The sequence below is a fragment of the Herpailurus yagouaroundi genome, unplaced genomic scaffold (assembly GCF_014898765.1).
Source record: "Herpailurus yagouaroundi ecotype Mexico unplaced genomic scaffold, PumYag 139, whole genome shotgun sequence".
In the NCBI taxonomy this organism is placed as follows: domain Eukaryota; kingdom Metazoa; phylum Chordata; class Mammalia; order Carnivora; family Felidae; genus Herpailurus; species Herpailurus yagouaroundi.
Window position 1 is genome coordinate 67894498 of NW_024412394.1, and position 26904 is coordinate 67921401.

General features: G+C 45.9%; 1 long non-coding RNA gene across 1 annotated transcript; it reads left to right on the forward strand.

Annotated features, from left to right (window-relative positions):
* Nucleotides 1-13529: 13529 nt before the first annotated feature.
* LOC121029892 (uncharacterized) lies at nucleotides 13530-26688 on the forward strand. The gene is made up of 3 exons (XR_005789959.1): nucleotides 13530-13847; nucleotides 22810-23028; nucleotides 26094-26688. It is a non-coding gene; the product is annotated as an uncharacterized LOC121029892 (long non-coding RNA).
* Nucleotides 26689-26904: the final 216 nt, after the last annotated feature.

A 26904-nucleotide genomic window follows, 5' to 3' on the forward strand; every position in this document is an offset into this window, starting at 1 on the left:
GCAGACCCAGTGGGTCCAAGGTGAGCTGGACTATAGTGTAGTCTGCATTTATTACCTGGCCTCTGTGAGGGGCTACTCACTCTAACGGGGGGGAGGGGGGACAAGGGGGCAGGGGGACGATGACAGGTTGCATCTCCAGATGTCAGTGTCAACCCAGCTCCTGGTCTAAGAGTCATTGAAATGTCTGGGTCACTCTCTTTCCCCAGTGTCTTGTCACACAACCACATGGCCATAGGTGACTTTGAGGGAAGTCAGGGTGAAATGCCATGGAATATACCTGCTGTGTGTGGCAGTGCCCTTGTCTCTGCAGATGCAGCCACGTCCTCAGTCGGTGGGTACTAGCAATGAAGTCACTCAGGTCTGGGAACTGAGCAAAGGATTGTGGCTTTTTATTTTTACTGTGACCTTTTTTTTGTTTTTATTGGGGTGTCCTCAGCCTCCTGCTCCTTCACTCTTTCTCTGCTTGTTAAGTAGCATCCTTGCTGGCCGCCCATCTACTTTTCCCCCAAGGACATCATGCTTTCTCACCTTTACCTCGTGGGGCGAGCCCCTTAGCTGCTGGTCCCACTTTATTGATCATCGCAGCAATCGCGGCCTCCTGGCTCGGGCAGGTAAGGGCTGCCCGCTGACCCCCACCAACCCCCTGGTTATCAGCAAGCTCAGCTCTGCGACCACTTCTCCTACCTATGTGAAGTCCCAGCCTGCCATAGGAGGCCTCTACAGCACTTCCCAACAATGCCAGTGTCCTTCTCACCAGCCCATTCCTGATGGCCTTGCTGACGGGTATGTCTTCTGGCCTCACAAATCCATTCCAGGATTTCCACTTCCTTGAGTCTCTTTATTCCCTCCTCTAATAACTACCAGGGCAATTCAAGCATTTCCACTTTGCTCAGCATGGATCATCACTCTCCCTGGGCTTCTAAGAGCCATCCTAGCGGCGATTTGCCTCATCCTATAGGCTCCCTGCCAGGGAACTAAATCCTGTATCCTGAGGAAGAGTCCCCAAGTCAGTGTATTCTTGCTTACCTAGTCTTACATTCTGGCCTATTGATCAACCCCCTCGATAGATACAATGATTTAGGCATCAAAATCCAGTTCTAACACACTCTCCTGGCTCCTACCACCCACTCTGACTATTATAGCTCCTTTGGTGTAGAGTCGCTCTTATCCCTCACCTGCCTAGCACATCCCCAACCAGGTTATACTGGGATTTAACCCTGATTATAGGCCCGGTGACCAGGCCAGAAGCTGTAAGGGCAACTCCTGAGGGGTCGCCTGTTGCCCTGATAGGAACAGGCCTCTGCAGAACGTTCTAGCATGAGGGAAGTGCTAGCTCTTCCTAACAAGAATTTTGCAAGCCCTGAGAGTTCAGGAGGTCTGCAGAGCCAGTATCCACCCAGAGGCATCCATCTCGATGTTTCTTTCCCATATTTCAGAGTCCCAGAGTTTCTCAACCAAGTAGCATAACCAACCTGCCTTGACTGAGCACTTAAGCATTTCTGGAGCTCTGTGACTCAACTCTTTAAACCCCACTATGCTGCTTGGCTGTGTCTGCTCTTCCACTGTTGAAGGGAAAGGCCACTCTTCGGCAACCCAAGAGGCCCTCTGGCTCTCACATTCAGCTTTTAGCTGGTTGTTCCTGGCTTTCAATTTCTCATTATCCCTTGTAGAGCGTCAGTTCCACCCGGCAGTAACCAGCCATCCCCACTGTTCTTGTGGGCACTCTTCCAGCCATGTCTTCCCTGTGCCTACGTCACCACACCCAGGCTTTCACCTCTACCAGGACGGTTTCCCCAGGTCACCACCGATGAAATCTTCAGCATTTGTGCACTGCTCGGGTATGTGGAGCACAACGTCCCCTTTACCCACCAGGATGTGTGTGAATTTATCTTAATGCCCATTTTCTTGAGTTATTCCTGGCGAGGGTTTCCAGAGAAAATACCAAACACTCAGTTAAATTTGGATTTCAGGTTAACAGTGAATGTTTTTAGCATAAATGTATTCCATGCAAAATTTGGGACATACTTACGCTTTAAAAATGTCTTAATAATCTAAAACTCAAGTGTCACAGGTTATCCTGTATTTTCATTTGCTAAACCTGACAACCGTCCTCCCAGTACTGCTTATGTTAGTTCGGGTCTCCAAGAAGCAGAATAGGTTTACTGGGGATGTGTCTGTGAAGGATAAAGGAGATGGACCCAGAGAAGTCTCTGACACCTGTGAAGGGGAAGAGGGACAGAAAAAGGATTGCGTAAGAAGAGTCCCAGACTCCTGCACGGTTCAAGGAGGGTTTGGCCAAGCTGCTGGGGAGTCCTCAAGCCAAAATCACCCATCAGAGGGGTTCTGCATCACCCCCCCCCCCCCCCCGCCGACCTTGTTCAGTGTATCTGGGAGCAGCCCGTAGGAATGTGGCCTTGGCAAATTGCAATGGTGATCCCAGAGGGGCGGTAGCTGAGGCTGTCAATCAACTATGCTCCCCGTGGAAGGAGATCTGAACAGCCTCAGACTGGTCACTGTGTGTAGCAGGATTCTTGTAAAAAAAGAGTCCTGACACTGAGGCTTTTCTTTCCAGGAAGCAACTTTATTCCTGCCGGCAATGATCTGTTGGGTCCATCCCCAAACATCTGAGCCCCAAACGCCGTGTAGTGTAGTTTTTTAATATATTTTTTTTTACTTCTTTGTCTCCTGTATACGGTAACACAAACATGTAGTCTGATTCAAGTGATCTCATGTTACAAGGTTGTGAGGGATGTTGTCACATGTGCATATAGCCAGGTTGCCTTGAAGTTTTTTTTTCTTTCTTTAGGGAGGGGACCCTGCCACACTGTCAGTTCAGGTCCTTAAGGCAGCAGCACCAAGTGAGGAATGTGAGAGGTTTATTGGAGGCAAGGCTGTGACAGATTGAAGGACAGAAAGCAAAACTGGGCAGTGAAAGCCTTCAGACTGCAACGTCAATCTGACCTCCATGCGAGGAAACGGTGAAGGAAGCAGAATTTGGCAGAGACTATGACCGTGATGCAGGTATGACAAAGTTCTGTCCAACCCGAAGGGGAGTTCCAGAGAAAGATTGCCCAGGAAGGAGCCCCATGCTGAAAAGAGATGACTAGACCCTAGTACCTTCACCTGCCCCATCATTGACTAGAGACTGTCCACAAAGAGCATCTTAGCTCCAACGATGTGCAGCTGCAGCTAAGGGCTGTCAGCCAACTGCACTCCTCACAGCTAGATGGCAAATTCTCAAAGGTAGATCTGAATGGTGTACCTGCATGGCTACCACAGTCACCACTGCACAGAGTTCTGCACCATTTATTAAGTACCCGTGACTGTATCCACGCAGGGACTACCACCATGAGTAAGACCTGGTAACATCCCTGTCCTCAGGAGCTTATGGTTTAGCTGGGCAGGGAGGAAAACAGAAGGAAATAATTCTAATACAGTGTAGGAAGGTAGCGGTGCTGACATACTATAATTTCAGGGTATGTTATTGGCCCAGGCTCAGCCATTAGGTTGCTGACGACTTTCAAAAGGTATGATTACTTCTCTGAGGCAGCATACATAGTGGTTAGGCTATAGGATTTAGAGTCAGAGATCCTGGGTTCAAATCCCTGGTCCCGTGCTTAGGGAACTGCAACTTTGGACAGTGTTCAACCTCTGTGGGCCTAGTTTTCTATTTCTATTACATGGCGTAGGAAGACTTTTACAATAGCATGAACCTCATTTTCTTTACCATAAGGATTACATGAGACATTTCGTATAAAGAGTTTAGAATTCCTGGCCTGTAACAAGCACTTTAAATACTAGTATCATTACTAGCAAACTCAAGGCCATCGGAGATCCTACAGCTGGGGAATACTTAGCTGAAAATTTGAGAAGTCTACAAAGGTTAGGCAGTCCTCTACAGCTCAGAACCCAGTTCCACTCTGATTTAAAGATGAGATGTGCAGTGGGAGGTGGTGAGAGGTGAAGCAGCTGATCTCAAGAAGTTTCTGACAACAGTGTGAACACACAGGTGCTGAGGAGCAGGGATCCAGACTCAGACATCCACCCATCCCTCCCTCCCTCCATCCACCCATCCATCCACCTATTGTTCCATCCCTCCACCCATCCCTCCATCCACATACCCATCCACCCACCCATCTATCCATCCACCCATCCCTCCCTCCCTCCCCCCCTACATCCCTCCCTCCCACCATGGGTGTCACTAAACTTCTGCCGATTGACAGTGCTCTTGTCGAGTGGATATATATCCAAGAAAAGTGGGGCCTAGAATGGTTCTTTCATCCATACAAGCCTCCCAGACTCTTTTCTGGACTAGGAAATATTTGCAAAAGTAAAAGGTACAGAACTGCCAAGACTGGGATTTGGGGAAAATGTTACGGGCTCAGAAGGATAGCCTGAACTAGATGGGAGGCAACCTGTCCTTGCAGGGAGGGCATGATTGGTTGGCTTTATCCATATGCATAGAGCAAAGTGGAGCATTTTTATTCACTGCAGTTCCAGGGGGCAAATTCTCATGAGGAAAATCGCCAGAAGAAGATTATATACATGCTGGGAGCATGGAATGCATGAGCAGTGAGGCGTGGTGGGGAAGCAAACACGGAGCACATAATGGCAAGAGAAGTCTTCACTGGGGGATGGCGTGCAGGGAAGGAAGGCTGAGGTCGAGACTGATAGAAGAGTCTTAAAAGGATTGTCAAGAAATGAGTTCAAGAAGGGATTTCACCAGGTTTTAAGTGTATGTGTATTTTTAAAAATAAGCCTATTTTACAAAAATATATATATCTGGTACTACTTTTTTGTTTGTTTGTTTAATTTTATTTTGGAGAGAGAGGGAAAGCATGAGTGAGGGAGAGGGGCAGAGGGAGAGGGAAGGGCACAGAGAGAGGGAGAGAGAGAGAAGGAGAGAGAGAAAGTCTTAAACAGGTTCCACACCAACACGGGGCTCGATTCCATGACCCTGGGATCATGACCCGAGCCAAAATCGAGAGTCAAACACTTAACTGACTGAGCCACCCAGGCACCCCAGGGGACACCCAGGCGCCCCTCACTGAGACTGGTCCTAGAGGTAACCAAGTTGTCTTTGGGTTACACACAGCTTCCCCCAAAGCTGGCACAGTAACAGGGGCTGACGCCTTGGGTTAGAACCTGTTTCTGCAGGGCTGTGGGGGAGGGGGGAGATGGCGGTGGTGACAGCAGCCCAGTCTCTCCTTAGCCAGGCTGCAGACTTGGTGCAGTCCTCCTGGGCCACAGCACTGTGAAGCACAGCTGAGACTGCTTCTCTGACCAGACATGCAGCACCTTCCAGAACCACAGGAGTTAGACATTCTGGTGGCTGGACTGCACAGTTCAGGACAAATGACCCCAAGACTTTCCCTTCACTTAAAGCACACAGATAAGGATGGGACAGGATGCTTTCCAGCCTTTTGGATACAGTCCACCCCTTGGGCCCTCTCCACCAAGAACTTCTCTGGGAGAAGGGAACAGATAGAATAAGCCCCTAACCTCAGATTAGCAAACGTCGGAATTCCAACTCCTGGGGATGGCATGTGTTTATGAAAGAAAGGGGGAAGTTTCTCTTTATTGGGGGTGGGGGCAGGGCAAGCCAGGCCCTGAGTAACTGGAGGAGGCCAACAGGACCAAGTTGCTCACTATGGCAGGCCAAGTTTAGAACAGCATATGCCAGTGAGGGCAGCAAAACTCCTCACCAGGGGTTGGATGCTTCCCTTAACACTGCAAAGAGACCATTTCCTTTTCATTTTAAGAAGTCATTCTGTTATGTGAACATTCTTAGGTCATTTTAAAATTATATATTCCCTTTTAAGCAACTGGAATCTGTCCAAATGGGAGGGTCTACCTCCAGTTCTACAAACATTTTTTGAGTACTTATCAGGTGCCAGACATGTGCTGAGGGGCAGATCTTGAAATGCAGTTTGAGGCCCAATTCTGACTAGAAGCTGCTCATTGTTAGAGGAGCCAGAGCAGCCTGGTCTGTCTGACATGCAATTTGGGACTCTGAGGAGAGTGGAATCGGGGCTCTTGGTTGCCCCAGTCTTGTGACTATCCCGTTTAGTACATGTCAACTCCATGGGTTTTGAATGAAAACGGGCTATGAGGCAGTTACTTTGTATGTAACAGTGCACTGAGGTCATTTTCAAATTTAAAAGTGCCTACATATTTGAAAAAATGGATATGCATTCCTCAACATGAGAAGGCTTTCTGAATGGAACTTCTGAGGCCAACAGTGTTAGCTCTTTCTTTGGGAAATAGGTCATGATACAGCATGTGGAACTTGGGGTGTGACAGACATTTCCTGTGGAGAAATACGTAGGAGGACTCCCTTCTTCTGTTGGAAAGCAGCATTCTCTGGGGCCCATGTGGAATGGAGAGTTCTGCCCAGCTTCATGGGGTGGGGGTTGCCCGCCAAAGAGCATGAAAGGAGGAACACTGCGGGAAGGTGGAGCCATGGTGCCCAATCTGGCTGATGGGAGCTCCAGTACCTGGGAGGTAGCCCAACTAGCCAAACCTGAGCCCTGAATAACTCCTCAGCCTTAGGAGTGAGCCACAAATCTCCCCTTCCAGACACACTTCCAGAGATGAGCATTCCCAGGGGCTTCTGAGCCAGATGTTTCTGGGCATTGGCCCTTCCCACCCCCTATCACAGAGCCACTAGCCTTCTGTGTAACTCTTCCTGTCTTAGGAGGTCCCCATCCTCCTCCAACTGAGGCCCCTAAAGACTATGAGAAGATGGCTGCCTTAGTAACATGAGTGCATCCATCACTTCTTAGCTTAAACACACCTCTAGCTAATTCATTCACCACACTTTTTTTTTTTTTTTGATGTATCTGCTATGTGCTACACTGAATGGAAGCAAAGACTGTAGCATTAGGGACCAGGTCTCTCCCAGTGTGTTTCTCAGTTCCCAAAAGGAAAAGTCAGCTCTTGCCATGTGGCACACAGTAGGACCATTAATTACAGGATTAGACCTGAACACCTACTATGCGCGAAGCTCTTTGCTAGAGACTGGGAATACAATGGCAAGCCAAACATTGCTTTCCTCAAGGCGTCTACGGTCCAATAGGGAAGACAGGTGAGGAAAGGGCAAGTGCCAAACATCATAATATCTGCTAAGTACAGGGAATCAGGGGAGAGCACGCAGGAGGGCACCCAGGCCAGCACAATTTTGCTGTAGGTAGAGATTAATACTTAAAACAAGGCTTTGTGTGGACACATTATCCAGATGTGCAGGAATCCCTTCACAAATGTGCTGTTGGTTTTTACGCAGTGCGTAGAACTCATTTAATGACCGCTGAGTGTTCATACAGCAGGGCTGTGTTGTTAGAAGGGGAGCTGGGCTGATTGGGCCCGGGTGATGTGGAGCAGGTACCTCTGCTGCACAGGTAAGAGGTGAGAAGTGGAGCACAGTCAAGACCCCTCCGCAGAGAGGACTCCGCCTACTGGACTGCAAGAGAACTTGGCCCCAGAGCACTTGAGCTGTGTTGTGGTCAAAGGTTGTGTTGCAAAGGTTGTTGTTGACTGGTGTTGTATTGGTTGTCATCTTTCAACACCTTCGCCTATATCACCAAAGATTTTGGTGTCAGAATGTTGTGATCACACACACACACACACACACACACACACACATACAGTTGAGAATTACCACATTGCAGTCTAAACCACAGAGAGGCAAAGGTGTCACATTTTCTGCTTCCAACATCAGTTAACAACCAACAACCCAGTCTGAGCTCATTACACGCCTCTTCCTTGCTCTGAGAGGGTAAACCGCTCACCCAATAGAAGGATTTAGGCAAACTGTGGCCATAAATGACCAAACAATTTCTCCACGCACTTTTTTTGAAAAATTGTTTTCATGATGAGAGTTTGACTTTACTCCCACTTTCTGAAGAGAGGGCAGAGGAGATATTAACTGACTCTTTGTCACTGCAGGCAACAGATTATCCACAGGATTTTCCAAGGCAGGAGCCGTGTGCAAACACAAACAGCGGCCGTGTACTTCCTGTAGGCTGGCCCACCTGGGGAGGGGGAAGGGGGTTGCATATATTCTGAGCCTTATTGCCCTCAGGTGTGGTATCTAGCAGTAACCTCACAGGCTGGAATGCTTTGAAGTCTCCGCTCTTGGGGGACCAAGACGCTGAATTTGAAAAAGCACCACTCACCGCTAAGCCAAATGCCCCCCAAGGCGGGCTTCCCTGTCAGCTCGCACAGACGGTCTAGTCTGAAATGAGGAGCTGCCAGGGTGACTCTCGGGGCTCTGGGAAGCTGGTGAGTGGAATGGACTCTGAGAGCCGGAGAGGCAGTTTAGAGCCATAAAGGGCTTTAGGAAATAGCATTTCCCTCTCCAGATGCTCTTGAAGGACTACTTATGAATCTCTACCATCAAGTCCAAGTTGATATTAATTCACTCTCCTCAAGTCAACCCTGCTCAGCAGCAGCAGCAGCAGCAGCAGCAGCAGCTCCGCTCCTGGGCCATGCCCTACATGGGGTTGTCTCTGCAGGGAAAGGGCAGACAGGTTCAAGTTCAAGTTTGATTGCCAGGGCCTTGCGTGTGTTCTCACTTAAATTTCTTACAAGTCTCTGAGATCCTTTTTATTTTCCTTGTGGTGGGAGAATCTCTGCGGAGATACTCTCTTGTACTCTTTCTCTCTCTCTCTCTCTCTCTCTCTCCTCACAGCCAGGTCACTTAGGGACCACAGCCATTGATTGCAAAGGGAACAAGAGGAGCATTTCTGTGTTGGTTTCCATGAGCCAGTGACAGAAGCAAAAAGAGAGGACTACTAGAATCACCAAAATGTTTGAGGATTAAAAAAAAAGAGGAATCCTCTTTGCACCCTTCTCCCACCCCCTCACCCTCCACATACTAGAAAAAGATGATGGAGAAACAAGAAGATAACTTGGAAGGTCCTGGAGGGGCTGTGGCAGGTTACAGTTTCCAAAGATGGTCACAACAATTTCCCCCATCCCACATGCTTTCCCTACAATGTAACCGTGACAGTCTTCTCAAAGACAAATGGGGTCGGGGCACCTGGGTGGCTCAGTCGGTTGAGCGTCCGACTTCAGCTCAGGTCACGATCTCACGGTTCATGAGTTCGAGCCCCACGTCAGGCTCTGGGCTGATTGCTCAGAACCTGGAGCCTGCTTCCGATTCTGTGTCTCCCTCTCTCTCTGCCCCTCCCCTGTTCATGCTCTGTCTCTCTCTGTCTCAAAAATAAACATTAAAAAAAATTAAAAAAAAAAAGACAAATGGGGTCTATGTCCCCTCTCCTTGAGTCTAGGCAAGCTGGAGGCTGCGACGGCAGTAGCATTATGGGGGTTCTAAGAGTCATCTTAGGGGCGCCTGGGTGGCGCAGTCGGTTGGGCGTCCGGCTTCAGCCAGGTCACGATCTCGCGGTCCGTGAGTTCGAGCCCCACGTCAGGCTCTGGGCTGATGGCTCAGAGCCTGGAGCCTGTTTCCCATTCTGTGTCTCCCTCTCTCTCTGCCCCTCCCCCGTTCATGCTCTGTCTCTCTCTGTCCCAAAAATAAATAAACGTTGAAAAAAAAAAATCTTTAAGAGTCATCTTAAAAGGCCATGAGGTTCTGTTTGGGAGGCAAGATACTTACCTGTGGAGCCCTGAGCAGCCATGCTGTGAGGAAGCCCAGATCACAGGGAGGTGCCATGGAGATGTGTTCTGGCCAGCAGCCCCAGCTGAGGTCCCCGCTGCCATCCACAACCACACATGTGAGGGAAGAAACCTCCAGATGATTCCAGCTCCCAGGTGTCAAGTTGGGAGGCCTCAGACATCAGAGCAGAGAGAGGTAAGGTGTCCCTATATAGACTCATGAACATAATACAATGGCTTCTTTAAGGCACTAAGTTTTGGGGTAATTTGTTATGCAGAAATAACCAGAACAGGGCCCAGCGTTCTTTTTCCAGGGCTGAGGAAAGTCTGAGATCCTAACGGTGAGTTAGAGGATTCCAGAACCAAGGATCTGTGCTTCCTGAGAGCTTTGGGGGTAAGATTTCAGAGACAGATGGCTGCATGGTGGTAGATAGGGCTTTGGGCAGCCCCTCAGATTCTAGAACTTAGCATGCTCTGGAATTAGCAGGACAATTCAATTCCTCTACCCTCGAGCATGGCATAGATGGGAAGAGCTGGAAAGAAATGGTCACCTGTGAGGGCAGATGACCAAGGTAAGACAGGGTTGTTCAGAAAAAGTCCTTGTGGTCAGAGGCCATGTGGTGAGAAGACCAAATGCTGCTCTCTGCTGCAGCCCCACCAAATGCTTGGCAACATGTAAACCTCTCAGAACTGAGGCACAACTAAGAATCCTTGGCTGTGCTGCTCACACAGCACAAACCCCTTCTGGATTCCCAAGATTAGAGACTAGCAACAAAATCTTAGTCCCAGGGGAGAACCATTGTGCTGAGAAAAGGTAGAAACATTTTATATTTCAGTATCCAGCAGTCATCAGGATGGTAGCTCCTAGCTGGAGGTGATGCAAACATGCTTCTTTGGCTTTGCTGGTAGGAAAACCAAGAGTCTCGTGGTGGGCCATACCCATAAAGAGCCCACAGGAGGCCAATGTGGGCTCAGGAGGAGTTATCTTGGACACAAGAAGGAACAAAGGTGGGAATTCTGAGTCTCCGTGAGTGTGGGCTCAGCCAGGGCTCACTTTCTTCCCTGCAGTAGGCTACCAGGACCTGGAAGGAAAAGGCTGATGGGATGCATATGGAGTGTCCTCGATAGAAGGCCTAGAAGGGAAATGGCTACATGGTCTGCTTAGGCAGATTGGCCTTTTGACTTCCCCAGGGAGATTCCTGAACTCTGTTCTAGCAAGTCCCAAGTTAAGAGAGACTTAGAAGTCACAAACTGCCAATGGATGTGGACAGCTTGCAGGAAGGAATGGGAGAGTCTTAGCGGTGACTTGTGCCAACCAATGGCTGATCACAGAGGGTGTGACAGATGTTCTAGCACATTGAAAACCAAGTAGGACCTTCCCCAGCACATTGACCCACATGTTCCCCAGTAAAATGTGGGCAAGGACACAATTCTGGAAAATATGATTGGGCAAAGACACTGGAAGGGATCAGAACTTGCCAGCCCAAAATATGCCACTTTGGCATACTGGTAATTTTGACCTGAAGACAGCTGAGAAACATCAGAGGCAGGAACGGCTCTCTGACCTCCCCATTTGTACCTAAAAGCAGGGCATAAATTTCCTGACTTCCTGGACCTCCTGGTGAGGTGAGTGACCTCCTGGTATTAGGAAGGGAAGAACACTCACTCCTGGTGAGTGACCTCCTGGTATTAGGAAGGGAAGAACATTCTTATCATTGGAAAATGGGGAGTCAAAGCAGAGATGAATTTGCATAAACAAGCCCACTTAAATAACCTTAATCTTCCATTAATTTCCCCATATGTTTCCAAGTCATTTTCGCACAATTTCCCGCCCCAGCCCTTGTCTTTTTCCCTTGTCTTGTCAGCTCCACAAAGTGTTGTTCTTTGTTAAAATGGTATAGAAGCTCTTAGGCCTACTTACTTCTTTTAGGTCTTCATTTCTTGTACATGAAGGCCGCCATGGACATATAAAAATATTAACATCAAATAAAACTAGTGTGCTTTTCTCCTGTTAATCTGTCTTTTGTCAGTTTAATTCTCAGGTCCAGTCACAGAACTTAAGAGGGTAGAGGAAGTCATTCCTCCCTTACAACACAAAGTGTTGGAAAGCAAGTTTTCATCAACTCAAAGGGATATGGGGACCATATATAGAAATGGAGTTACAGGGAAGCAAAGAGATCTATTCCATACACACTTGAGTTTGTGGTCCAAGATCTGTACCATCACAAGCTGCCTCCCCAAAGACCCTCAAGAGTATCTGTTGATAAAATGAAGCTGAATTTATCTTTAACACAGTAGGAGAGAACACTAACTCCACATTGGTGGTGTCTCAGATGAGGCAAAGGTAAGGTCAGAATTTATTGAGAATTAGAAATTTGGCTTAAGATGGGTCTTACAATGTAGGAGCTGATTAGGACTGGGTAAGAATCATGATATGATAGCCCAGGATTGGTGGAAACAGCAAGGTGAGAATCTGGAGAAGAGGGCTTCAAAGGATCTTTTCCGTTGATGCTTTCCACTGAAGACTTGATGAGTCTTACAGGAAGTTCCTGTAATGCGCTATCAAACTTTGCCTGAGCAGGAGGGTCCTTAAAAAGTAAAGTCATGCTAACGAAGACATGCTCAAGATTTGGCAATGAATACAGCAGACTTACGTTAACTAGACAGTAAGGGTGGTTTCAGTTCTGGGTGTGTGGGCTGAGTGTGGGAGTGGATTGTTCCGTTCTCACCACCATAGAATATACCTGTTTTACAGTTAGGAAATCTTGGGTTTAGAGAGGCTTAAGTAACTTACCCAAATTCACAAAATGAGCAAGACTTAATAGTATAGTGGCTAAGAGGACAGGCTCTGAAATTAAACTGTGTGGGATCATACACAAGTTTAGAAAGTTACTTAGCTTTCCTGTACCTCACTGTTATCATCTGTGAAATGAAGGCACTAATGGTAACTAGCACAGCATTAAAGTGACATCTGGAAAGCACTGGAAAACAGTGCTCAGTAAATAATAGCTAGCAGTAGTAATAGTTGCACAAATAGTAAGAAGGGTAATAGTAATAACAAGAAGTGTAGATCAGAGTTCAAACAAGTTCTGATTCCAGAGCAGAATTGGTTCTGTAACTTACCCAGTGCAAAATTAGTAAGAATTTCCAGGCAGAGACAATAGCACATTAGACCTAGCCCGGGGCCCTCGTAAGAGTCGGGCTCTGGGTGCTTGCACAGGTCCCACACCCATGAAGCTGGCTCTGCTCCAGAGCTCAGTTGATGTAAATCTATCTTTTTAACTAGCACTGTGTTGTACCAACTAGTTTTTCCCACATGATGGCTACCAACTGAAAAGTTTGGAACCTCAGGGCAAGGCTGCCTTCCTGCAAAGCATCTAGCTGTTTTACCAGTGCAAATCTTGCCAAGCCTGACGTTCCCACACCAGATTAAGTGGCCTCAAGAAGCAAGTGTCTATGGCCTTTTGGACACTCTTCTGTGGAAAGGAAGGTAAAAGAGAGACTGGGAATATTGCTAGCACCTACCCACATTCTGCCAAAGCACACCAAGCTCAGACTTCACGTGTGCTTCACTAAATCTTTCATTTGAAAATCAGATTATGCCTGCCTCTGATTAGAGGAGCTGTGGGTGAATCCGTTTTGAGATGAACTTGGTGAGATTGTCGAGTTCTGTTTGGGACAAAGCCGAGGGGAATGCTTATTGGGTCAAAGCCATTAGCAAGAGGAAGCAAAGCAAAACAACCACAGTAGAAGGTAGCTCCCAAAATTTGGTGTTTGACTCTGGCATGAAACTGCTCCCAGGGCATCTAAGACTTATGTAATGACTTTCCAACCCTGGCTTCACTGGGAAAGAAAATTTCAACTGTTACTTTACGGCATTAGATCAAATGAGGTAAGACTCCTTTAGGAAAAAAAAAATCTATTTGAGTTAAAATGTCATTGCTTTTCCTGATGCTTGTAATGCAAGTCTATAGCCTCATTCCGGGGAAGATGATGAGTTTTAATGTTTTTCAATGAATGATGCAGTGTGGGAACCAAGGGATAAGGAGGACAATGACGTTCACACATGATGACTGCCGCTTGCTTTTCCTGAGCACCCAAGCTGCCAGCTGCTTCTCCCCAGGAGCATATCTCTGTTTTCTAGATCCAGGACAGTGTTTCCAGATGTGTGGTCCAGTCCCCCACCTCCCAGCAGGGAAGATGAGGAAATGAAGGCTGTACAGTTATAGCAGGTAGGTGGTGAAAGAGAAAGGCAAGAGGAAGAGAGGAAAGGGAGAAGGGTGGGGTCTTGTGGAGCCTGGACTAATGCTGATACTCTCAGGAACCACAGCTTGTCACCCAGATCACCGACCCCTAGACATGATGGTAAACATATCCCTGGGCGGAACAGGAACTATATGTGCAGTGAAATTTTGCCATACATGCAAGTAGGGTCTGAAAGCTCCAGCTGTCCAAATGCTGGGTCCATGGAAAACTTTTTTTCGGTCTGTATTGTCACATAAAGCCCAGAAGTAGAGTGAAACTTCCATACAACTGAGTGTACAAGGAACTCAAAGTCCTCAATAACTGTAGCATCCCTTCCCAAGGTCCCAACCCAGGCCCTGCCTAACTGTTGTCCTCCCCCCAGGAAAAGCATTAGATTCTGCCCTTTGAGGACAGGGCTGCACAGAGAATAGGAGCCAATCACAGTGGAGCCGAATGTGAGTCTGATGCAAGTTGGCTTTACGTTGGGTGTATGGCTGGGAGATTTACTGATGTAGGGGGTGACCTGAGCAGAGTTCTGCACTTCCTGTTGGCCCCTCCTCTCCTCTCCCAGGGCCCACCCAATGACTTTGAGTCTTTCTGGTGGTGCCACTCTGGTTGTTTTCCCTGTTAGCAGCTTTCCTCCATCCAGCCGGGGCTCTTGTTTGCTTTACTTATTTATTCATTAATTCATTTGTTCACCAAACACGCGCCTATCCTGTGTCAGGTGGGTGCTAGGCACTACAGATACAAACACAAATAAACACTTTGCAGAGATATAAACACTCTCTGCCTCTTTCATGAGAGCCCTGCGATCTTTGAGAATCAGCCGTCTCTAACGGTGAAAATACAAGTATATATTGAGCACCTACTATGTACCAAAAGCTGATCTGAACATTTGATGTGTGAGAACTCAATTAATTGTCACAACAATCCTCTGAAATAAATAATGTTACCATCCCATTGATGTAAGAGGAACTGAAGCCCAGAGAAAAGTAATTTGCTTCTAAGTAGAGGAACCAGGATTTAAACCAGACATTTCAGCCCTGGATCCTGAGCTCTTAACCACCATGCCCAAACTGTAGCGTCTCTCAACAAACCTTCAGGCAAGATTGGGCTTGTGGCTGGGTGAGTGCAAGGGCTGGGATCATGAGCACATGGGAGACCCACCTGGCAATCCAAGCAATACCTGAAGGGGGTGGAGAAGAGCAAAAAGTTCACTTTCTTCTTTTTAAAAAAATTTTAAGGTTTATTTTATTTATTTTGAGAGAGAGAGAGAGCATGAGCAGGGGAGGGGAAGAGATAGAGGGAGAGAGCAAGGATCCCAAGCAGGCTCCACACCATCAGTGCAGAGCCTGATGTGGGTCTCGAACTCCCGAACTGTGAGATTATGACCTGAGCCGAAATCAAGAGTTAGACGCTTAACCAACTGAGCCACCCAAGTGCCCCTAATTTTTTTTTTTTTTTGACTGTACCATTTTTCGTATTACTTTTAGGCCAGTTTTTGCTATGGCAGAGGGCTTATTCTTCCATTTCAGTGCTCCCTTCAAGTTCTTTTCCAAAAATAGTCTGCCCATTTAGCACTTTGAATCCCCCCTCTGTCCTGTTACTACAACACGTATCTTAAAAATATTCTCTGTCTCAACTGGTGATATGGGCTGTAATCCCTCTGCAGGAGCCATATTTATTTATGTCACAGAGGTGTTTTTCCTTCTTTCCCTGTTGGACAGTTTTATGTTGCCATTAAGTACAGTTTTGTGATTTTTTAACGTGGTAGGATAGCAAGGGCTGGCCTGTGGCACCCGCCCCTCCTGCCATCCTTGTTGTCCCATGCTTGACTTCATCTCCCACATAAGTGGACGCCCCAACCTGCATGTCCACACCTGTGCAAACAGCCACCTTTGGCTACCCTCAGACCCAGGGATACAGGTGCCACTGTAGCAGTCAGTCATGGCTGATGGCCTGAGGACGAGGCCCGCTCAGGGCCCAGCAGCGATCTCAGGGACACTGGAGTAGTCCCCAGTTAGTCTGCTTGGGCTGTTCTGACAGAATACCATAGACAGAATGGCTTCAAAAACAGACATTTATTTTTCACACTTCTGAGGCTGGGAATTCCAAGATCAAGGTGCCAGGTGATTCATCTCTTATGAGGGCCCTCTTTCTGCTTTATAGATGGCCACCTTCTTGCTGTGTCCTTACATGGTAGAGAAAGAGATCATCTCCATCATGTCTCTTATAAGAGTACTGATTCCATCATAACGGCTCCCTCCCTCCAATCAATTACCTCCCAATACTGGGTACTACCATACTGGGGACTAGGCTTTCAATGTGTGAGTTTGGGTGCAGGGACTCAAACATTGAGTCCATAGCAGATAGAGAATGCTGGCTACTGGGTACCTGGTGCCTGGTCCAGAAAAAGAGGGCTCTCAGGCTCTGAGTTAGCACATCCCTCTGACTCAGTGGATTCCTGTCCACAGGGAGAAGCATAGAAGGAAGACCAGAGGTAGGCCCTCTAAAGATCAGAGACTAAGATGGGCTCCTCTTTCCCGGTCTTATGGGGTATAATCTAACCCACCATGTCCCTAGGTTCTCACTGGCTGATCTTCAAAGTAAATTGAAAGGCCAGATGTAGGCTGTCTGACAAAGATATGGAACAATTTCTTGGAAAGGCGCATCACAAATAAGAACAGAGAAACTGAGGGTAGGGTCACTAATTTCTATTCTACTTTGTTGTACAAAAGAGTATCCTAAACTTGAACCTGGTGCGTTCAAGTAGTTATGAAGATATATTTGTCAAAATAGGAGGATAGAACATATATTGGGCAGTTTATTAGCTTGATTTATATCTTCTTGAAAGTTAGACCTGTGGGTACAAGCCTTCCTTTGTACTACTGCGTGGAGTTTCTGGGTGCAATGCTCAACTACACACAGACCACGTGCACAAAATACACAACCCAACTATCTTCACATCAAGAGCCTTTCTGCATTTTTACTGGCTATTTTAAAGAACATTGTATATAGAGATCATTTCTATTTGTTGAGTGTTCTATTCCTCCCTATCCGATTTTCAATCGTTTGACTTGGAAATGCATTGTACTCTTATAGTTGTAGGAAAAGCAGTGACTTTATAAGTAATGTGTTGATGATAAAATCCTATGACTGAGTTCTGAACAGTCAGGGGAATATTAACAAGTAAATACTTTCTTCCTTAGTGGAAAACAATTTGAAAAGCACCTGCTTCCCAGCCTACAGTTAGTCACTCTTCCTTTGAGTCCAGGTGGGCGCGTATTTCACAGCATTTGCAGAAATCTGTTTTGTTCCTGTCCGCTCCATTACATTCAGAGATCCTCAAAGCAACCACCGTACCATCTTCCTTTTTAGATTTCCAGTAGATTTTGGAGTTTCCATAATAGCTGGGCATATTATGTTGTGCTATATATTTGCTTTTCTCTGGTTCCTAGCACACAGTTCCTAAAACCCTGGGCATTTCCTGAGTAATAGGAATATCTTGCCTACTAATGACCTGACTCAAAGTGGGGCCTAGAAGGCTTCAGCATGGGGGCTGGTGGCCAGAATAGCAACCATGTGATTAGAGAGTTGGAACTTTTAGTCCCATGAGGTCTAGTGCCTATAGAGGGGAAAGAATCTGGAGATTGAGTTCATTCACCAATGGCCAACGATTTAATCAGTCAAGTCTAGGTAGGGAAGTCTTGATTAAAACTGGAACAATGAGGAGGAACTTCCATGTTGTAGAACACGTTGAAGTGCTAGGAAGACGGTACGCACAGAGACCGTATGGAAGTTCTGCATCTCCACACCGCTGATACCTTGCCCTATGCCTCTCTTCCATTCGGTTTTTCCTGAATTGTATCCTTTATAATAAACCAGAAATCATTAGCAAAGTGCTTTTCCAAGTTCTCTGAGTCATCCTAGCTATCAAATCTGGAAGGGAGCAATGGGAACCCCCAAATGTGTAGCCAAGTTGGATGGGAGTGTGGGTAGCCTGGGGACTCTGGTGTTGCAAATGGCATCTGAAGTGAGGGGCAGACTTGAGGAACTGAGCCCTTAACTTGGGTCTGTGCTACTCTGGATACTCAGTGTCAGAATTTAATTGAATTGCTGGACACCCAATCGGTGTAAGAGAATTGGATGATTGGTTGGTGTGAGAATATCATGTTTGTTGTTGGAGAAAAGACACCCCATATGTATACCAATCATCGAGAAAAGGCATGAAGCATAAATTGACTATAACTGTACACTTTACTCCAGTTTTGTTAAAGATGAAGAATTCTGTCTATGGCAAGTTAACACCCCTTCTTTTGAGAGATGATAGGGTCCATGTCCCTCCCTTTTCTATGGGCAGGTTTGTAATAGCTTTGACCAATAAAGTATGGTGGAAGTGACACCATTTACCTCCAAAGCTACATCATAAAACATCATGCAGATTCCATCTGGTTTTTTCTTGGAAATCTTGCTCTGAGGATGTCCCTTCTTGGAACGTAGCTGCCACACTGTGAGAAGCCCCAGCTAACAGGGCCACACGAGGGTGCCCTGGTTGACCGTCCCAGCTGAGCCCAGCTGGCAATTGCTTGCCAGGTGCCAGCCACGTGAGTGAAGAAGCCTCCAGATGTTTCCAGCCCCCAGATGTTTGAGACACCCCAGCCATTCAACTTCCCAGCTAAAACTCCAGAATCCTGGATAAGACACATGCTATTCCTGCTGTATCTTATCTAAATTCCTGACCCACAAAATCCGGGAGCATATTCAAAGGGCTGTTGTTTATACCACTGTATTGGGGGTAGTTTTTCATAGCATTAGCAACTGGAACACAGTGACACTATGTAATGCCAGCTTTCTAAAACTCTTTCTTTAATCTGAGTTCTGTTTATTATAAGGGCTGTGGTATTACCACTGTATATAATATCAGACCTCAGAATTTTGTTAACTCTTAGTTATTGAAAGAACAGGTGATTTTTTTTTTTTACATAAAAAATTATGGCTTTTCAGGATGTGGGGAGATACTTTTTGTGTACAGCAATTCTCTTACAAATAAAACTTTCCCCACATCTTTGATCATTTATTTTCTAAGATTAATTCCTAAAGATGGATCTGCTGGGTTAAATGACATGCATATTTTATTATTGATTACTATTATTGATCCACATGACCAGGTTGCTGTATCGCATCACTAACTCAACGCCCTCCCCTCCCCCCAAGGCCTGGAGAGCTGCTTGGGGAGAGGGCTTGAGCTGTTCCTTCATGCTCTTTCCTCCTCCTCATTCTGCTGCTTCTAGGTCCACTGGAGCAGAGTGTGGGGCAAAAGTCTTTATACTTGGTGTGCTTCTGTCTTGGGTTGCATGTCCCCTAAATATTGGGCATCCAGGTGATCAGTGTCTTGTCAAGCATGTGATAAATTATTTGGGATGCCTCCCTTCACGGGGGGAGGTGTGCCTCTATTGGACCTCATCCCCCCCTCCCTCAATTCCAGCCCCCACTGGAAAACCCACAGGCTTTTGCTGCCGGCCCTTTTCCCTGTAGCCAGTCGTCCTCCGAGCAGGGTGCCTGAAACACCGCACAGCCTGACTTCCCGTCATGGCATCCACTTGGCCACAGGCAGCTCAGGCCTCCTTATCACAGGAGATGGTGGGGTGGGGCAAGGCGGGCTGCCCTCTCTCTTTGCAGTTCCGGTCTAACCAGTTCCTTTCCTCCTGCTCAGTCAGACAAGGAGCAGATCAGCAATTGCACTCTAAGCACGTGTTCAGAAGTAGGGTGCCTGTTTCTCCCTGCAGACACAGACGTTCCCAAATCCTATGATCCACCTGGCTTTGGGGCCAGGGGAGCACTCTGCCCTAGGCCAGGAACTCCCTATCCAATGCCTCCTCCAATTCCCACATCCTGGGTTTAAAGAAACTGGGTGGGGGGTGGCATGGAGGTTAGTGGAGCACTGTGGGGGTGAGTCTGGGAGCCCGCTTGAGGATGGAGAGATAGGGCTTCTGCTTCTCAGCACTGGGTCTTGCACCATGAATCAGACAATAGGAAAAGTTCCACTTGAAATTCTCTTGTAGTAATTGGTTAAATAATGATGGTCTATTCTCTTCACAAAGGAATAAAATGTAGCCATTCAAAATCTGAGGGCTACTTAATGGGAAATATTTATTGCTATGTATTTATTGATGTATATTTAACATTATATTGCTAAATGAAGAACTCAAACCCCCAAATCACATAATCCCTTATTTGTAAAACACACATTGTATATTTATACATGCATAGAAAGAATTCATTAGAATATTCACCACACCATTGTTTTCCCAGAGGGATAGAATTATAGGTGATTTTCTTTTCTTCTCCGGCTTTTATGGGGTTTTCACATTTCTGTGAGCACAGGCTACTTGGAGAAGTACAAAAAATTATTTCTGAAAAATAAAATTAAATATTAACCTCCCTCTTAGCCACATCCCCCTACAAATGTTCTTTTTCCTTATTAACTTTTGAGTGTTCGGTACAGATGAAGCTGTTCTCCTTCAAAGCAAATGAAAGAGAAATAAAATCCACACGTGCCGGTGCTAACTGCTCAGCAGTCGGCAAGAGCACACGTGTGCGAGACCCGCTTCCACAGAGGCCATCAGGGCTCAGTAAGGCGGCCTTACCGCAGGTGTTTTGGGGACAGTGCCTGAAGCTGAGGTCTGCATCTGGGTTGCACAATGGAACCACCTCAGATGCTTTAAAAACAACTGAGGCGGGGGGCGCCTGGGTGGCTCAGTCGGTTAAGCATCAGACTTCAGCTCAGGTCATGATCTCACAGTTCACGGGTTCGAGCCCCACATGGGGCTCTGTGCTGACCGCTCAGAGCCAGGAGCCTGCTTCAGATTCTGTGTCTCCCTCTCTCTCTCTGTCCCTCCCTCGCTCACACTCCGTGTGTGTGGGTCTCAAAAACAAACAAATGTTTAAAAAACAAACAAAAACACCTGATGCATGGCAGCAGGAGTACAAAGGCAGAGCGAGTCTGGTGTGCAACCAAGGTTAAGAGCCTCTGCCCAAGGGTGGGAGCCTCACCTGTAACGTTCATTTTCTTCATCTTCCAGGCACCTTCTCTGTGTCTTCTCCCACATCAGCTGTCTGAAAGTACTCTGCTACAAAAGTAGTCTCCAAAATTATAACTAGAAGTAGGAGACAGGAGGATACGGGTTTGGGGCCATTTTCTGGACTGAATCGGGTCTTCAAAAGATTCATGTCAACCTGAAACCTTAGAATATGATCTCGTTAGGGTCTTTGCAGATATAATCAAGGTAAGCTGAGGTCATGCTGGATTAGGATGGACCCTAAAGCCCATCTTCTTACAAGGAAAGAGAGATCTGGGGTCGCGCACAGGGGGAAGAAGACTATCCGCCCACAGAGGCAGAGATGGGAGTGATACAGCTGCTGGCCAAGCAATGCCAGTTGGACCCCGAGTGGACTGCCAGCCACTTCCAGAAGCTGGGAAGAAGGCATGGCATGGATTCTCCCTCAGAGCCTTTAGAAGAAGGCAACCCTGGGGACTGATTCCAGACTTCTGGCCTCCTGAACTGTGAGAGAACAAGCCTGTTGTTTTAAGCCACCCTGTCTGTGGTGATCTGTTACAACAGTCCTAGGAGACTCATACTGGCCCTTTCAGAAATGTCCCCCAGAAGCATTGCGATGATGCCCCATCACATCTCTGTAAGAGGCGAATGCTCTCCTCAGCACAGCCCTTTTCTGGGCCTCAAACGTCTCTCCCCTTCGTGCCCAGTTCTCTTTGCGCACACGGAAAAAAAAATGCATCTTAGATAATACATGTCAATTTTCTTTCAATTACGGGTAGCACAGGAGCTATTTGGTTTGCAAGGTGGGAAAAAATCCCCACTATACATTTTGTTCCATTGCTTTTCCTAGCTCAGTCAGGAGACTTTTCTTATTAGATTCACTCACCTGGTAACTAATGAGAATTGCCAGCCTTTGAAAAGCAATTACTTGTAAGTAAAATAAGCACTTCTCTGAACAAGACAGAAAATCTGTATATACTGTAAACAAGGCACTGTATGAGGATTTTGCTATTTCTGCTTCAATCTGGAAAAACTTCCTTCATCAGGACCATCTTTAATAGAGGATGGGAGGATGGTGAGGCTTTATGTGGTCATTTACTTTATTTTCCAGCTTTCCAATGGGCAGCACCAACTAAATAAATATTTATTTATTCCAGTTGAGTAAATAATGACTGCATGCCCTCTATGCTAGGGGCTGGCGAGGCAAAGGAGACCGCTGCCTTCAGAAAAACCACAGTCTACGGGGAAGGCAGGCAAGTAACAATGGATTAGAGACCGAGTGTAATGCAGAAACGCCTGTGCGCTAAAGAGGTGGACAGAGCGACCTTCCAATGAAACACAGTGAATTGAACATGAATGTTTATCTCTGCTTCCTTCTGAAAATGCAGTAAAATGAGAGTAACAGAAAAAATGTATGCGGGGCGCCTGGGTGGCTCAGTCGGTTAAACGTCCAACTCTTGATTTTGGCTTAGGTCAAGATCCCAGGGTTGTGAGTTTGAGCCCCGCATCCGGCTCTGCACTGACAGAGTGGAGCCTGCTTGGGACTCTCTCTCTTCCCTTTCTCTCTGCCCCTCCTTCGTTTGCACATACTCACGCTCTCTCTCTCAAAATAAATATATAAACATTCTTAAAAAAAGAAAGAAAAAATGTATGCATGCATCAAAAAGGGCAGAGACTTGGAAAATGGCCCACAACAAATGAGAAATGCCATCAGATTGGGCAGGATGGAAAAGAGAGGAAATAGAGGAACAGAGAACTGACCAGCAAGTGCCCACTGGAGGGTGGAGAACTAGCAACCCCAGAACTATGAAGGATGGGAGGGGGTGGTGGAGATGAGGTGAAAAACAAGGGGTTTGGTTGAAATTCTGTTTAAGGAGAAATTCGATCCCAGGTCACTCTCCATCGGAGCAGCAAGCAGCGGCCACCCGTCAGCACTCAAGTAGGGGACTTCCTGTTGGAGAAGAGGGCCAAGAGGGGCCACGGTCACAGCAGAGAGGCGAGGGGCGAAATGCTCTTCTAACAGGGAATGCTGCCATCTGAGCCAGGAAGCTCTCAGCCTCGCCCTTCGTTCCCCACTCCCAGGAGGTGGACACCTGCATAGAGCCCTCAGGTCGGAGACTAGGACATTCTCTATGAAGGAAATGAATGGCCCCAAAGAAAGGGTATGAAGATAATAACAGTTGGGGTTTCTGGAGGCAAAAGTGAAAAAAGAAACCCAAGTCTTCCCTGAATCATCGTACAGATCCTTGCCCTAAACCCTACACATCCATGGTCAAGGTCCTCCCTACCTTCACCACAGCGCACAGAGTTCAACCTTTCAGTGGTCAGTGAACAGCCCAAGTATTCTCAGATGTTTGAGTAAAGTTTTTAACATGAAGAATAGAAATAAAACTAAGTAAACAGCAAAAAGCAAACTCAGCAGAAAGAGAAAAAGAAAACTATCCCTCCCCCCCCCCCCACCTCCCAAATCCTATAGTTAATAGCTTTGGAGACAGAAGGTGTCCCCAAAGAAGCAGCCTGCTATTCAAAAGGAATGTTATTCACAATAGCCAAGAAGTGAAAACAGCCTAAATGCCCATAGACAGATAAGCAGATAAAGAAAATGTGGTATGTACTACATACAATGGGATATTATTCATCCTTTCAAAAAGAAGGAAATTCTGGGGCGCCTGGGTGGCTCAGTCGGTTGAGCCTCCGACTTTGGCTCAGGTCATGATCTCACGGCCCATGAGTTGGAGCCCCGCATCGGGCTCTGTGCTGACAGCTCAGAGCCTGGAGCTTGCTTCGGATTCTGTGTCTCCCTCTCTGCTCCTCCCCCACTCACACTGTGTCTCTGTCTCTCTCTCAAAAATAAATAAACATGAAAAAAAAATTTTTAAAAAAGGAAATTCTGTCACAGGCTAAACACGATGAACCTTGAGGACAGTATGCTAAGTGCAATTAGCCAGTCATAGACAAATACTGCAATGATAACACTCACAGGAGGTATCTGAAGAAATCATGTTCATGGAAGCAGAAAGCAGTATGGTGGTTTCAGGGGCTGGAGGGAGGAGCGAGAGGAGGAGTTGCTGTGGAATGGGTATAGCGTTTCAGTCACGCAAGATGGAAAAGCAAAGATTTGCTGTACCGTATGCATAGAGTTGACAATAGTGTAATGTACACTTAAGGGAGCAATTTCCTATTATGTGTTTTCTTACAATAATAATAATGATAATGATAAACAACCACCTCAGCTCTGGCGCATCCTGGCTCAGGTTCCTTGCCTACCTTTCCGAAGGTCCTGCTCTATGTTACTCTGAACAAACCTCAGAAATACTCCTTTTATGCCATCGTTTGCTTTTTTGCAAGGAAATGATTTTATTTTATTTTATTTTATTATTTTATATTTTTATATATTTTTTATATTTATATATTTATATATATTTATATATTTATTTTTATATATTTATATTTTATTTTTTATTTATTTTATTTTATTAAAAAAAATTTTTTAATGTTTATTTTTTGAGAGAGAGACAGAGAGACAGAGCATGAGCATGGGAGTGGCAGAGAGATCCCAAAGCCAGGCTCCAGGCTCTGAGCTGTCAGCACAGAGCCCTACGTGGGGCTCAAAGTCACAAACCGGGAGATCATGACCTGAGCCTAAGTCGGACGCCCAACCGGCTGAACCACCCAGGCGCCCCGCAATGAAAGGATTTTATCTTATTTTACTTTATTATTTTTTTATTGTTATTGAGTTCGTTTATTTTTTTCCACATTTAAATACTTCTTTTATTAATTGAAGTATGCCGATATCACAATAGGAGCAGGTGGAGTCATCTATAAAACTGCACTTATGTCAAACTTGCCAGATGATAAAAGCAAAGAAGTCCCACATTCAGGATGTGCTGCTACTGGGGTATATCATAGGCTCTCTCCAGCCACAGGCCCTTTGCACACACTGTTTTCATGTTTGCCAGACTCTTTGTTCATCCCTCATATCTAAGTTCTGGCATCTCAAGGAAAGGATTTTAAAGGGATGTGTCTGGGTCATTGTATGCCTCCAATTTAACAGACTGAAATAAAACTTGGTTTTAATATTGAAAAAAAAATGTTGTGGTGCCTCCAGTTTCTCCTCAGGTTTTTTTTTTTTAATTTATTTTTTTACATTCTAGTATAATTAAGGTATAGTGTTATATTAGTTTCAGGTATACGATATAGTGATTCAATCCTCAGGTATTTTATAAAAGGTCTCCCAAACTTGGTTAAGTTCCTAATGAGACATTTGCTTCTAATCATGTGGAAATTTCAACTCGTTTTCTAACCATCACTTGTTTTAATATAAAAAAATGATCACTTAGCGAAGAGAAAATGATTCTCTTCAGAGGAACTACCTAACTACCTGTAATTCTATGAACTCAAAAGAGCTTTTTGTCTGAGGTGAGAAACAGAAACAGAAGAAAACAAACAAAATAGCTAATAGAAAAAAAAAAAAAAACCTTGGGGGAAATATTTTAAAAACAAAGTGTTTGCTCAACCAGAAAAGGAAGTAGTTCAACTCATTTGCAGCACAGATTTTGCCATAGATATGTTTTGTGAAGAATCTTCAAGTCAAGTTTTTTTGCATCAAACTACATTTTTGTAAGTTTTTTCTTTTAAAAAATTATAGTGACATATACGTAACATAAAACTTATCACTTGAACAATTTTTTAAGTTTATTTATTTATTTTTGAGAGAGACAGAGCAAGCAGGGGAGGGGAAAAGAAAGAAGGAGAGAGAGAGAATCCCAAGCAGGCACCACACAATTAGCACAGAGCCTGATGTGGGGCTGGAACTCAGGAACCATGAGATCATGGCCTGAGCCTTAATCAAGAGTCAGACGCTTAACCAACTGAGCCACCAGGCACCCCCATTTTGACCATTTTTAAGTGTACAATTCAATGCATTAATCACATTTACAATGTTGTGCAACCCTCACTGTTATCCATTTCCAGAACTTTGGCACTATCTCGAACTCTGTACCCATTAAACCATAACCCCTGATTCCCCCTACCCCAGCCCCTGGTCATCTCTGCTCCACTTTCTATGAGTGTGTCTACTCAAGATCCCTCAGGTAAGTGACATCAGATAGTACTTGCCCTTTTGCGTCTGGCATTTTCCACTTAACAAAATGTCCTCTGCCTTCATTCATGTAGCATGAGGAGCTACATTGTATGAAAACCAGTCAATGTTTCAAAGATGACTAGGCAAGAAAAAGAAATCCTTACCACCTAATTTAGCTGGTTCAACAGTAGCTGGCTCAACGGTCCACCTGCACCCTGGATGACCAATCTTACTGAGGTATGATGTTCACCTTTAGAGGACAGGGGTGCACTTTGATTTCCTTTGTATTCCTTTCATTCCTCATGTCATCAAACAATGTTAAGAGAGGCCCTTCCTCTCTCTGTTTATTAAGTCCTGGTATATCTCAATATATGTACTTTGGTTTCAGGGAAAGAGCCCTGGGCTTGACCTTGGGCAACTCAGTTCCAACTACTATGATCTTCCTTTGTCCGTGAGATAAAGATAAAAGTCATGACCTGACAGAGTTGTGGTAAGAATTGAAGGACCTGCTAAAGTGCTTTGCACACTATAAATTATTGTACAAATATCATGGCAGTCTGATCAGAGTGGGATCTTGTGGGGCACGTGAATAAATCTGAAGCAGCCCAAACTGTTTCAAATTCAATCCTTACTCTTTTTTTTCAATGTTTACTTATTTATTGTGAGGAAGAAAGAGAGAGAGAGAGAGAGAGAGTGTGTGTGTGTGTGTGTGTGTGTGTGTGTGTGGGAGGGAGGGGCAGAGAGAGAGAGGACAGGGAGAATCCCAAGCAAGTTCCATGCTGTCAGCACAGAGCCTGATGTAGTGCACGATCTCACAAATCGTGAGATCATGACCCGAGCCAAAATCAAGAGTCGGTCGCTTAACCAACTGCACCTCCCAGGCGCCCCCCAATCCTTACTCTT